This window comes from Podarcis gaigeae (genome assembly GCF_964106915.1).
Source record: "Podarcis gaigeae genome assembly, chromosome: 17".
NCBI lineage: Eukaryota > Metazoa > Chordata > Lepidosauria > Squamata > Lacertidae > Podarcis > Podarcis gaigeae.
The window spans coordinates 16,842,050-16,853,584 of record NC_139694.1 but is presented as its reverse complement, the minus strand read 5'-3'; the positions used below and the strand labels follow the sequence as shown (position 1 = coordinate 16,853,584).

The window sequence follows — 11,535 nt, the reverse complement described above, 5'->3', positions numbered from 1 at the left end:
GAAAGGGACCTAGCAGGAACGTTTTATCAGCCGATCCTACGTAGAGCTATTCCGAAGGAATCGCGGATATTAAATCGGATCGGGCAAACGGATCCGTCTATTTCTAGCAATCCCCTGTGCTCAGAAATAAAACGGTACACGAGCTTCAGTTCCATTCATGAATTCGTCTTCTCCTAGTGCCTCCAGGAGAAAAGCGAATCTCCTGCGGGGAAGAAAAAGTGCAGGAGCTCTTAGCTTTCTCTCCTTCAGGCATCCAGATCCTCTGTTGCGCTGCTGCGTAGGATCAGGCTGCCCAGACCTTTCCCAAACCGCCTGGGTGGTCCTTTCCCCTCCGCCAGCTGAGCGTCCCACCTGCTCCCGCTAACCTCCGAATAGGAGCGTCTCCGCAAAAGCGTCCACCAAGACGCCGGCGCGCATCCATGGCGGACGCGTTACTGCTAGCTGGGAAGGCGCTGCCTGCGTCCTCTTTCCCTGCTGTAGCTAATCAGGTCACGCTGGGGAGGAGGAGGAGGAACCGCGGCCGGGGGGAGGGAGAAGGGGGAATCTTTGCGCGCTTACTCGGAGAAATGCGGCACTCCCTGGAGCTCCCAGCCCAACTGCAAGGGCAGACGCGGCAGCTACTCCTTCCTTTCCTGGGAGCAGCGCGGAGCGCGGAAGGGAAAGAGTTAAGCCGCTCGCCTCGGCTGTAGCCGTTTGCGAAGATCGCAGCGTCGGAACAGCTGGTCGTGAGAAAGGGGAGACGAAGGACCTTGGCTGGCTTGCTACACGGCTCTAGGGCGCCGGAGAGTCGTTGGGTTTTTTTGGGGAGGTGCGTGCATCGTTTTATTTTGCATTTCCCACTGTCCCCCACCCACCCCTCACCCCTCTGCTGCGGGACTTCAGCGGCCCGTGTTCGAGCCCTGGAAAGAACCAGTGTGTGTGTGTTTTGTGTGTGTGTGTTTCTTTTTTGCACACGCGCAAGCACCCGCCCGCCCATCCTCACCTAGACCTGGGCTTGCTCGCTTGCTCGCTAGATGCTGCCACTACCGCCGCTGTTTCCTTCTCCACCTGAAAGTTTCCACCGTGGAAGGCAGCCGCGTTGCAAGCGGAGCGCGCTGCGAAAGCCTCGCGGGGAAGAAGCCATCTCCTTGGAGTCATTGAGAATCTGGACTTGAGAATCCGGTCCCTGCATACAGACAAACAAACGACCCCCCCCCCCCGAAAAAAAGGCAATTCGGAGTAAAAAGCCTTTCCTCTTCTTTTTAAAGGGTTGCCAATTAACGAGCAAAAAAAGGAGGCAGCAGCAACTGATTGGGGAAGCTCCCCCGTCCTCCCCCCACGTTTCTTTTCTTTTCTTTTCTTTTCTTTTTTTTTGGTCGCCTTCATCTCGGGGATCTTTATTGTGGAAAACCTGCCAACAGATAGATAGACGTGTACGCAAGACAACTTGGAGAAGCGGCGAGGCTTCCCTGCCCACCCTCTCGCCGCCGTCGATGCCTGTGGCGTGGCAATGTGAGTGAGGATTGCGCCTCCGCTTTCGCCCTATTTCTTCCTTCCCGTCGGCGAGAGAAACCGTGGAATTAGAAGCCCGGCGCGGATCGCGCGTGTGCGCGCGTGGTTGTGGAGAGAGACCAGCTTGGTTGTGTTAAAGGACGCCGAGGAGAATTCAGACGGCATCCGGGTAAGGGGATCTCTCCGTTTGCGCTCTCCCCATTATATCCTTAATGCCCTCCCCCCAAAAAATATACGTTCTAGATTCCACTCCACCCTTTCTCAGTAAAAAGTGCAATCTAGTTACCAAACGATCTTTGCAGCTGCGCCGGCGTTCTCTCTCTTTCTCTCTCGCTCTCGCCAATCCGAGGGAAAGTTATTGTCCATATAAATCGGATGGGAGATTGCAGATAGGAAGGTGGGTGAATGGGGTGGGGGGGGGGGGAATCCTCCATTTGTACTTTGCAATGTTTAATCTCACAGCTATGGAGGCTTGTCATATTCCGCCCCCCCCCCCCCCCCTTGGCTCTATCCGTATGTGCGGCGCGCAAGGATGGACGTTGGGGGTCAGCATCCTGGTCTTCTTAGTCCTAAGGAACCCAACGCGTGTGGGTTCTTCTCTCTGTGGGAGAAGGGGGAGGCATAGAATTTGCCCGATAGTCCAGTCGAGCTTTTCAGTTACAAAGCAGATAGTTGTCTAAGGGATTTTAACTCCGGTGGTAAGAGACTCGTGTTCATCAGAAGGGGCGCCTCCGTTTTCGTCCACTAGAGGTTCCCCGGGAGCGTGAGATGGAGAAGGTTGAAGAGGAGGGGAAAAAGCGAGCGAAAGAGAGAATTAGGATCCTGGAGAATAGGGTTGGTGGTGTCACAGCAGCACCTGAGGGAGAGCGGGATTTGGGGTGGGTGGGGTCTCTGCTTTTCCTTTTCCTACCCCTTTTCTCTCCTGAAACTTTACCTTGCCTCTTAAGTTTATCCCTTCCGGAAATGCTCTTCTGCGTGCTGCCAGTCGCTCACACCCCTCTTTTCTCTGCGGGAGGGCGGAAAAAAAATCCAGCCTAGATGTTTCTCTCGGCATAGGGCTCGTTAATATTTCAGAAAAATAAATTTCTGAACCTTCCTCAGCCCCCTTGCTACATTGCTGTTTCTTGATTTTCCCACAGGCAAGAGCTTTTTGGGTGACCCATTTTTCAGTGGCGTTAAAGAGAGAGCAAACCAGCAAGGATGGAAGGAGAATGGGTTTGGGGTTTTAGTTGTTGTTTTGTTGGTAGTTTGTTTGCCTTACTCTTGGCTTTTCCTCCTGCGAGGGCGGGGTAGGCTGTGGTTTTTTGTTTCCCGCATTTTCTATTTAACAAGCACCAGAATTCAGGGATTTCGGATCTTCTCAATGCAGCCCCTTCATATCATTTCCACACAACATCAGAGTCTTAATAAATTTGTATGCCACCCTTCACCCAGAGATCACAGGGCAGTTCACCACATAAACACACAAAATGCAATATTCAAAAGTTTAAAACAAAGGCAAACCAACAACCTCCCTCCCACAAATACTATTTTTTTGTATTTTATTTTATTTTGAAGCTTGCATAACTCACACCCACTCTCTCTCTCACACAAGATTTCACTAAACCTTTCCCTTCCTCTTACATAGTCTTCTCCATTCATTTTCAGAAATGTTTCAATTCTCGGCTCCTCCAGTAGTCCACTTTGGTCAGAGCTGGAGTCCTCTCTTTCCTGAGTGTGATCTTCGAGAGAGAGAGAGAGAGAGCTTGGTCAGGATTCAATGTGTTGCATGCTGCATCTAGCTAGTGAGCACCCATGGGTGAGTGAGGGTGAGGGTTGGGAAGATTCTGAAAGAAGCAAAAACCTGCAGCAACCTAAAGGATGTTGCCATGTTGTCACTACCTTCAGAGTTTCTTCTGGCACTCTGCCATGAGGCTTCGGGATACAACTGGCATAGTTGGTACTGAAAAGGTGCCATGTGGAGGGAGATGTAGCCCTCAAACAACAACAAATAATATTATTTGTGCCCCACCCATCTTACTGGGTTGCCCCAAGCCACTCTAGACAGCTTCCAACATATATAAAAATATAATAAAACATTTAAAAGCTTCCCTATACTACAGATTACTATTTATTTATCCTTGCCTGGGATTTGGGGTGTGTCTCCATGCCATAGAATCACAGCACCTTAACAAAAAAAATTCCTTCCAGTAGCACCTTAAAGACCAACTAAGTCAGTTCTTGGTATGAGCTTTCGTGTGCATGCACACTTCTTCAGATACACTGAAACAGAAGTTTCTAGACCCTGTTTCAGTGTATCTGAAGAAGTGTGCATGCACACAAAAGCTCATACCAAGAACTGACTTAGTTGGTCTTTAAGGTGCTACTGGAAGGAATTTTTTTTGTTTTGACTATGGCAGACCAACACGGCTACCTATCTGTAAACAGCACCTTAACAAATAGTGAAGGCTCTGGAAAAGCCAGGAATCTCCTCTTGGATGACCACTAGGCAGAGACAGAAGAAAAATTGTCTTCCTCTAGGTGGCTCTGGTTTCTGATGTCTAGGCTGCAAGGGGAAACATGGTCAGCTGAAATGGTTTGACTGATAAGGCTCACAAGGCACACAATGTTCTGCTTTCAGCTGTCCCCTATCATATTATGGTCAGGGTATGTGTGTTTAGCAGGTGATTTGAGTTGGGAGAAAGAAAACCCATTCCTGTTTATTTGTGTGTGCTAGAAAAAATATTAATGGTTCTTCACTCTCTCCATCCAGGCCAGATATTTGCTTTGCAGTTTGAATACAAATGCTTAGGTTGCAGGTTGTGAGGGTGGGTGTAAGGTGCTGATAGGAGCTTAAAAGGAGGAGGAAACCATTAATGTAGCATTGATGGGCGGAATTACTATTTGCAGGTGGTGTAAGCCTTCACAGTATTTTCAATGCGAGGAAGATCCATTGCATGCAAAGGCTGCGATGATCACTGCATTATTTTGAAAGATCATTATTTGTCTCATACATGAGAGGGGCTGACATGCTATGTAGAAACTGTCTTGTTTCTAAAGCGAAGGTTTTAATTGCTGCCAAGTTCATGTCACGAAGCATATCTTTGCAATATGCAGTAATAGGAGGTGTCTAGCAAATACAGAAGTGTTCACATTGATGTTGCTTGTGATGACAAAAATCTATAGCCACTGGTTTTTGTGAGCCTGTGTAGCTTTGCCCATTATGGAAAAGTTTGAAATTTCTTCAGCACTTGCGAGATATTGTTTCATGTCCTTTGTAATAATTGTGTTTTCAATATGGTTTTAATGCTGGTTGCAGCCTTCAGATCAAAGGCTTACTAACAGCATTTGTCTATTCAGCTTTCCTGTTCTTTATTTTGGAGCTGTTTGAACCGTTGTCATTTTGGAGTAACATTTTTTTTTTTTAAAAAAAAGAAATTATGAAGCCTTGCTGACTGCGTTTCTCTCAAATATAGCTGAAAACTTGAGTGGCTTGCCAAGAAATGAGAGGCATGTTAAAATATACGGTTTTGATGTTGAAAAGAGCTGCCTTCGTATTAGCTCAAAACACAGCGAGAATGCCTTAAGTGTGAAATTAATCACCTGGGGGCTGTACTTTAGAGAAAGAAAGCATGACCTGCAAAAAGAAGAATGAATAAAAATTATTCTTGTGGTCTTGTGTGGATTTTTTAGGGGCTGGAGAGAACGGCCGCATGAAATATACCTCAAAGCACTTGTGAGTCATGTGCTGTGTAGTGCACAATCTCACATCAATGGGAATTGGGCAGTAGTCTGCAAGCACATGGGAAGCTACAGGATGAAAGAAGTATGCAACATTTAGATTGCAGGACAGAGTCAATGTATAGCCCAGTGCTGTGCATGCCAACCCAGAAGCAAATTCCACTGTGTTCAATTATGCTTACTCCCAGATAAATGTGCACACAGCCTCCAAGAGCAGACCATCTATAAAGCTTATTCTGTGTCACTTGTCTTCGCTATCAAAATGCCACCGCTCTGCTAGAGGCAACTCCCATTCTAGGGAGCACAACCATGAAAAGGTTTCTTGCTGCGACGGAGAATGTAGGGAATGCGTGTTCATTTTCCAGTATTGTGACCTGGCTACTAAATATAACGTTCTGTTTAAAATGCCTTCTCATTTCCCTTTTTTAAAACAACAAAAAAAGAAACATCTAACCTACAGTGTTACCTATAATACACAAATTAAATGTGACTGCATCACATCTCTGAAATTTCTTTTCGCAAACTGAATTACTGAATGTAAAAGGTGTGGCTAAATAAAGGGTATTGCCATTCCCTGTGATTGGCTCTTTAGGTACAATGGCAATAGCTCTCTGCAAATATTTTGTTTCTAGATATTCTGTGAAAGGGCTCTAGGTGGAAATGTTTTCCTGTGTAGTAAGAGCTGAGGAAAAGACAAAGTGGTAGAGATGGTTGTCTGTGGCGGATGAGCTACCTCTGAGCCCTGTAATCCGTTTAACGAGTGGTGACAAATTAAGCTCTATATTCTGGGGCAGTATAGATATAGTTGTGACAATGAAGGTGGCACTTTGCTACCTGCGGTGGATAAGAAGCCCTCCCTCTTCCAGGTACAGAAGCCTGACCACACTGGCAGAAGAATTGTAGAGTTGGAAAGGACCGCAAGGGTCATCTAGTACCTACAGGACCGTCTCTCCTGGTATGCCCCACGGAGGACCTTAAGGTCCACAAATGACAACATTTTGGAGGTCCCAAGTTGCAAGTTGGTTAGACTGGTTTCAACTAGGGCCAGGGCCTTTTCAGTACTGGCCCCGACTTGGTGGAATGCTCTGTCACAAGAGACTAGGGCCCTGTGGGACTTGACATCTTTCCGCAGGGCCTTTGGTTTGGACTCAGTCTGACCCTTATGTCTCCCTCCCCTTATGGTTTTGATCTATGGGCTACTTTTAAAATGAGGCTGCATTTTAAATTGCATTTTAACCTGTATTTTAAATTGGTCCCCCCCCATTATGTTTTTATTATAATTTTACTGGTGTTAGCCGCCCTGAGCCCGGCTCTGGCTGGGGAGGGTGGGGTATATAGAAATTTATTTTTATTAGTTCAATCCCCACTGCAAGGTAGAAATCTCAGCTAAAGCATCCATGACAGATGGCCACCCAACCTCTGCTTAAAAACCTCCAAGCGAGGAGAGTCCACCACCTCCCGAGGGAGACCGTTCCACTGTCAAGCAGCTCTTACTTGGATGCTGGCAAATGGAGAGCCTCCTTCACTGTGTCTGTGGGAAGCAGGCTAACTTAGCAGGATCAGTAGCTTGCACAGCTTTGATCTCCAGTGCTGCTTCACTTCCTCTTCCGCCCCAGTTTATGCTGCCTGAGGTGGCAGTTTCACTCTCTCCAATGGTAGGGCTGGCCCTGTGTGGTCTCGAAGGTAGTCAGTTGGTCTCTTTACCATCATAGGTGAACCTTAATGGTTCTTTTATCAGGATGGAAAGAGATACACATCAGCTGTGGTGGGGGGTCAGGGACATAGCTGTCAACGTTTCCCTTTTTTTAAGGGAAATTCCCTTATTCCGAATAGGATTCCTTGCAAGAAAAGGGAAAAGTTGACAGCTATAGTCAGGTAGGAAGGGAAGGCTTGCTTTCATGGTAATGTAAAAAAAGTCTGCACCAATATGTAGTCCAAAGTTGGGACTGTTTTTATTAATTTAAGAAGAAGAGGAAGAGTTTGGATTTGATATCCTGCTTTATCTACCCAAAGGAGTCTCAAAGTGGCTAACATTCTCCTTTCCCTTCCTCCCCCACAACAAACACTCTGTGAGGTGAGTGGGGCTGAGAGACTTCAAAGAAGTGTGACTAGCCCAAGGCCACCCAGCAGCTGCATGTGGAGGAGCGGAGACGTGAACCCAGTTCACCAGATTACGAGTCCACCACTCTTAACCACTACACCACACTGGCTGTTCTCTTTAGTGAGTCTATGGAACTGTCTGAACAAAGGGTGAGAGCACAGATTGATCTAAAAAATTCACTAAGTCACTCAACAAGGTTCAATTGATGGTTTGTGGAATTGGGGCATATGAGAAGAACTGGAATGGTCTTGAAATAGTTGAGAAATCAAGCTAGGAGAGATTGGGTATCCCAATATAGACCTTCCAGTTCACTTCCTACAGTCCTAATACAGGTTTGCATACATAGATACATACATACATACATTTAAACAACTGCCAGACTTTTAGAAGACATCTGAAGGCAGCCCTGTTTAGGGAAGCTTTTAATGTTTAATAGACTATTGTATTTTAATATTCTGTTGGAAGCCGCCCAGAGTGGCTGGGGAAACCCAGCCAGATGGGCGGGGTATAAATAATAAATTATTATTATTATTATTAACCTTTACAAATGGTAGTACTTTAGTTGCTGAGCAGGTCCATCCCTGGAGAGATCTCAGTAGCTCAGAAGTTGCACACATTTCTTTGATCCATTGCTTCAGAATGAACTTTGGTTAGATGTGATATTGGTAACTTACTTTTCTGCACCCTGTTGACTAGGATTCCTTATTCACATGAAGTCTCTTCTTAATGCTTCACATATGGGCATATTTTACAGATCAAATGGATTTAATCTTATATATTTCTCAGTGTGCTTGTCAGTTTAACTTCTGTTCTACATCATGGGCCTAAATTAAGAGGTTGTTATTTCTCTCTCTCTCTCTCTCTCTCTCTCTCTCACACACACACACACACACACACACTCACACACTTGTAAGATGTATTTTTTCAATTAATGCTTTTACACTGAGTCATTGACATTCTGTGGTTTCTTCTCTTACACCAAGCTGAGAATCAGCCATGCTGAGGTTGATGGACTTCAGACCAGCAAATGCATTCCTTCCCGTTCTATCAACTGAAACATTTCTATGTTCATACCTTTTAAATCTGCAAGTCCTGGTTTAAGAGGGAAAACAATGCTTTGTGCAAATGGAAGATACAATTAAATCCCCTTCTGGGTTAGATCCATTTACAGTTCTTTGAAGAGTTGGTCTGATGGTTGGTGTAAAATGAATTTAATTGAGTTTGTTATTCAACCTATTCTTCCCCTTTAAAGAACAAAAACACCCCCCTGCTTTTCTAGATATGTTTTCTAAGGAAGAATGCTTTCTATTTATCAGATAACAAACTATAAGTTGATGGTAATGAGAAGTATTAAATGATCACCTGTATTGCAAAGTTTCCTCATTTATTATGTTTTCTTGTGGTGTATAACCACCATGGCTTCCCACAAATTAACACGTAAAGAGTAGATGCACAGAGTGAATCATAACCCACTTCTCCCTCCCTCCTCAAAACTTAACTAGCTTAGTTCCAGCTTGATTTGTGGATTTCTGCCATGCAAATGGAAACTGTTCTTGGCATGTTTGAGTGACATTTCAGTGACCCACTTTCTGTTGGAGGGAGGCAAGCCAAGTATTTTGTTTTGTTCCTGGTATTCTTCCCTCCCCCTCCTTTCCACAGAAAACAGCCATAAAATAATACCTGTGATGATTATTTGCAATCAAACCTCTAGGAGGTATGTGTCTGATGAGAAGCTAATCTTGAATTCACTTTGAACCTTGAATCTGATGTCTGTCTGCTTTGCTGAGAAATTTCATTTTTTAATTGATGGACTCCCGGCTATTTCATTGTAATGCTTGCGTGTACAATTTTTGCTAGGAGAGGGCAATTCTGTGTTGGCCCTTGTCTTGGAGTAGGGTTTACCAGAGTAGTGCTCTTTCTGTTAAAATAAGTGCATATGAATATGTATAACAATAAATGTAATATGATTATTTGACATGGGATCGGTTCTGAAGCGTCTCTTCCATAAACAAAAAGAAGAGCGCCAGTTCAGGCCCCTGATATAGGAAGGTGGGGAGATAACTTCTGAGATTCAATTTTGAGGAAAAAATTGCTTGCATCCAGTGGGACCTTGACTCCACTGTTATAGCAAATGAATCTCGAGAGGTGTCTAGTTGTGTTACGTTGGATGTGTTTCAGTTAGTAAGGCTCAAGGATGTAGAAAAGGTGCTTGGATTGGTCAGGGTGACCACTTGTGCCCTTGCCCATCTTGGCTGATAAAAAATGGAAGGGAGGGGACAGCTGGCTGGACCAGGAAGGTGATTTACTGCCTGTCTGTGAGAAGTGGAGGTCCCTGCCTGCTTGAAGAAACTCTCCTGATTCAGAAAATTTAAGTAATTACCAGATAGTTGCCAATCTCACCTTCTTGGGCAAGGTTCTTGAGCAGGTGATCATGGCCCAGATCCAGGCATTCTTGGAGGAAACTGTTTTGCCCAGTTTGGGCACAGAAGCTGCTTTGGTTGCCCTGCTTTTGTCTCTGGAAATATGTTGTGGCTGATTCTACTCAACCTCTCATCAGCTTTTGGTATCCTTCTGGAGCTGTCCAAGTTAGGTGGTACTGATTTGCAGTGCTTCCAGTCCTACTTGGATGGTCATTTCCAAGGGGTGATGCTTGGGCAGTGCTCTTTGGCCCTATGGAACTTTCAGTATGGGGTTCCTCAGGGTTTCATTTTATCCCCCATGCTGTTTAACATCTACAAGAAACTGCTGAGTGGGGTCACCCAAAGTTTTGGAGTACGTTGTCAGCAATATGCTGATGGCACACAATTCTACATCTCTTTTACATGTGCAGGTGAAGCGTTTTTGGGAAATGATATATAATGAATTGAAAAGGATGTTTAAGCTGACAAAACCCTTTTTTTACTAGGAATAATGGGAACAGAGGTCCCAAGAAAGCTGACTAATATATTTATGCGACAACAGCAGCTAGAACTTTATATGCACAGAAGTCAAAAGCAGGAGGATTACCAACCAAGGATGAATGGCTTATAAAACTGATGGACTATGTAGAAGTTGCAAAATTGACTGCTAAACTAAGAGGACATAATGACAACTTTTTAAGGAAGAATGGAAGCAATTGATGGGTTATGGAGGGGTGGGAAATGAAGAAGTTGTGTATGTATATGATGATAAGTGACTTAATAAAAAGTCCTCTGAGTATTTAGTTGAAAATTAAGTTCCACTGGGCTTGGAGGTCCTTCCTTCTGAGTAAAAGTGGTTAAGCTAAGGCTGCTATTTCCAAGCAATGACTGTTGGGGAGTGAGCTCTGTTCTATACAGGAGTAGCTAATACGGTGTCCTCCATATTGATGATGTTGGAGTCAACGTGTGTCATCATTGACCACTGCCTGTACTAGCTGGGGCTCATGCCAATTTTAATCTAACAACATTCTCGAGAGCACTACCTTGGCTATCTCCGAAACCTATTTTGCTGTTCTGTTTCGTAGAATTAATTGCAAGTTGAAAGAATGTTTGAGTCCAATACTATTTCATAGACTTCTGTTAGCAGTCTAGAGTGGAATTGAGTTTTCTCTGTCAAACTGAATGTGACTGGAATCTGTTTCAGTACTTCATGCTGCCATATCTTCTAAACAGGGACTTGTGTGATTTTTCTCTGAACTTCCACATTTCTTTAATAATGGAGATGTGTATAAGATACAGTGCTATGATTTAATTTTTAGAAGTACAGGCAGAATGCTTATGATGGTTGTGTCTGGGGCTTTTGTCCAGAGGCTCCTGATTACTTATGACGTGTTTGTAGAGAAATGCAGAATGTCTGTCAGCCAAACTTATAAGTACAATTGGAGGCTAATTCTTTCCTTACCAATTGGGGATATAGTCGTGAAACAGCCTAATCAGATGAATTTTCCTTTGCCTAACAAATGTGCCAGCATTATGGAAGTGTAACAGTGACAAACTGAGTTTCTTTTTATTTATTCATCAAATATATACCTCAACCTTCCTCCAAGGAGCTCAGGGTGAAAAATGGAGGCATCCCCATTTTATTTATCAAATTTGTACACCACCCTTCATTCATAGGTCTCAGGGTGGCTCACAGCATCAAAACACAAGATTTAAAACATAAAATACATAATGAAAACAGGGTGGGGGGAACCACTTCAAAGTAAATTGAGTGTGAGTGACTAGCCCAAGCTGAGCTGATGAGCTGTCTATCTGAGTGAGAAT

The 11,535-nt window shown here is 44.5% G+C and overlaps 1 protein-coding gene across 1 annotated transcript in view; it reads left to right on the top strand.

Moving 5' to 3' along the window:
• Window positions 1-442: 442 nt before the first annotated feature.
• The window catches only part of LINGO2 (leucine rich repeat and Ig domain containing 2), a 536,253-nt gene continuing 525,160 nt past the window's right edge, over window positions 443-11,535 (top strand). Inside the window, exon 1 of the mRNA XM_083719064.1 lies at window positions 443-1,660. The gene's annotated coding sequence lies outside the window, so the exon portion shown is untranslated. The remainder of the gene's footprint in view (window positions 1,661-11,535) is intronic.